Genomic DNA, 2,770 nt, shown 5'->3' on the forward strand with positions numbered 1-2,770 from the left:
GAGAGGAGGAAAGGAGGGGAAGGGGGGAGGAGGGGGAGTTGCACCGCCGAGCAAAGGAAAGTGTGGGGGAGGAGTTGACGTACGTAGTTGTGTAGCTGTCTACGCTGACTGGGGGGGTTGTGCGCCAGTTGGCTCACGTACCCAGCACGCTGCCCCCCGGCCCCCCGAGCGGGCTGTGTCCGTGTGATTCCCCCCCCCCTTGCATTGGGGGGAAGTGGGGTGGGGGGGAGGGGGAGGGAGGAGAAGGGAGTGGGGAGGAGGCCCTGATCCAAGTGTTCTCGGAAGTAGCTTTAGGGCTACAGGTAGCAGTGTATGGAGGTCATGTCACGACTAGTAGTGCGGAGCTTGGTGTTTAGTGGTGGCGGGTGGTGGGTGGCGGGTCTGGATCGCCTCCCGGTGGCGGTTTCTTTGGGGACATGTGCCGAGTTGCTCGCCGTCTGGGGCGTCTGTATGGATGTCTGTATGGATGTGTGTAGAGTTCTTGTGTGGCTTACTGGGCTGCGGGGGTTGATGGGGACTTCTGGGTCACTTGGGAAAAACACGCCCTCGGCTCGGGGGGCTGTGCACGGGGGGTAGAGGAACAGCAGTCAGGTGGACAGCAGTCAGGTGGGGTAACTAACGACGAAGCACAGACGATGACGGGGGAGGTCACGCCGCGCCATGTGGGTTGCCAAGATTAGGTTAGGACATAGGGCCTAGAGGCAGTTATGCAACAGGAAAAGGAAAGCGCTTTGCTGCGCGCGAAGAATTAGCAACAGCAGCAGCAGCATCGGCAAGAGCAGGAGGAGGAGGAGGAGGAGAGCGAATACATATCAGAGCACGGACTGTGGTTGCTGCTGCTTGCGGTTGGAATGACGGATGAGGATATGTTGCTTCGTATTGAAACGATGTTGGTGAAGGATGGATGCGGTTGGCGCCCGTAACTGTTGGGGGGCGGTGTGGACGTCGCAGCAGTGAGGTCCCTCGCGCGCACCGCAGCAGAGCCTTATCATGACAATACTGATTAATCCCCTTTTCAACCCCGATGTGGAGCAGCTGTCCGTCCCTCTGGTGCTCATAATCGCGGGACCTCCGCCCGGTTTGTCTCTCGCTGGGATTTCTGTCTGGAACGGAATGGCCGGTCTGTGGAACAGCTGACTAGATGAATCTACAGGCAGGACTGAATTTAAAATCCCCTGAAGGACCTTTTCTTCTATTGTTCCCCAGTCTAGTCCTGTAGGCAAGTATAAACAACTAGCGAAAGCGAAGGCAAGTTAGTGGCATCTTCTTTCGGGAAAGATGTATGCCGAGCTGCTTTGGAAGCCGAAGCGAAGGCGTCAATGGATTATGACCGGACAGCGTTCCCCATAATGGATAGTTTTCGTCCGTCAATTCTTTGCTATGTTTAGGTCATCGCCTTCAGCAGAAACTACTTGTGCGAAAGCACACGCGGGCCAAGTCCAATGCATACAGAAAAAAACTAGCAGCCGCTCTTCAGCCACCACTACACAAGGACAGAACGACTGCATATCGTCGCACGTAAAAGAGACGCACAGACAAATGATCTGAAACAAAATGGCAAGCGCGCAAAGGCTTCGCTATTCAAGTACCTGATGTCAATTGAAGCATTAAATAATAATTGCACCACCACCCTGATAATGATTAATTTCTTCGCAGCTGCTGCGTTTCCTTTGTTGTTCCCACTGAATGACCCGCGGGTCACAAAACGTCCGCAATGAAAACAAGTAAAACCTATACATAGATATAGATATATAGGTTGATCATGCACTTCATCAAACTCCTTCAAACATAAAGTTCCCAACACAAGAAAAGCAATGAGCACTAAAGACCTTTGATCTCCTCTGCCTCCACTTACGCAACGACCGCTACGATTTCTCCGCAGGTACCCTTGACAAGCACAAACTATTTCGTTCCCAACTTCATATCCGTAGTCATCTCCTAAATCCTCTTCCTAGACCGCCGTCTTAGCATCGTCATCGTTATCGTCACGGTCGCCATGCTCGCCAGCCAGACGACCCTGCCCGTCTTTGGACCCATCATCGCCGTCATCATCGTCGCGCTGTCGCTGCTGCTGAGTGCTTTAGCCAACGATAACTGTCCCGGAGTGCGCAACGCCGTCGCGAAGCGGCTGGCCCGCCTGGGCCGCAGCTGCTACAGCTGCCCCCACCGCACTGCTACCGCACTCTGCTACACCTACCGCTATTTTTGCTACTGCTTAGGGCGCCGCACGCTGCCGTCGCCGCTTGCGGACGCGTGCGGAAGTTGCGACGGCGGCCGCCAACGCCGCCGCAGCAGCAGCCAGAGCAGTACATTCTTTGCGAGCAATACACGGTGGTTCGGTTTTCAGGAAGACCGAATTGAGGAGGCGGGGGAGGCGGCGGAGGCGGCGGAGGAGGGGGAAGGGGGGGGAGGGGAAGCGGCGGAGGGCCGATCAGATGAAGGGGAGATATTGAGGGAAGTGGCGGGGAGAGATGGGGGGGATGTTGGCGGCGAGGTATTGCCCTGGCGGGGAACTAGCTGGCGGGAAGCTCATCCGCATTGGCGGCGGTGGCAGCGGCGGCGGCGGATGCAGCAACCGCTCGCAGACGCCGTCGCCGCCGCAGTTGCTGCTGCTCCAGCCGCTGCCGCCGCCGCAGCGATATCATTCCCCGGAGGCGCTCCGTCCGCTGACCAACAAATCGGGGAACAGCCACAGCTACAGCTGATCGAGCGGGGGCCGGAAGCGCCGGCGGCACCGCCGCCGCCGACGCTGCCGCGGCAACATTCACTG

Source organism: Volvox carteri (genome assembly GCF_000143455.1).
Source record: "Volvox carteri f. nagariensis unplaced genomic scaffold VOLCAscaffold_51, whole genome shotgun sequence".
Taxonomy (NCBI): Eukaryota; Viridiplantae; Chlorophyta; class Chlorophyceae; order Chlamydomonadales; family Volvocaceae; genus Volvox; species Volvox carteri.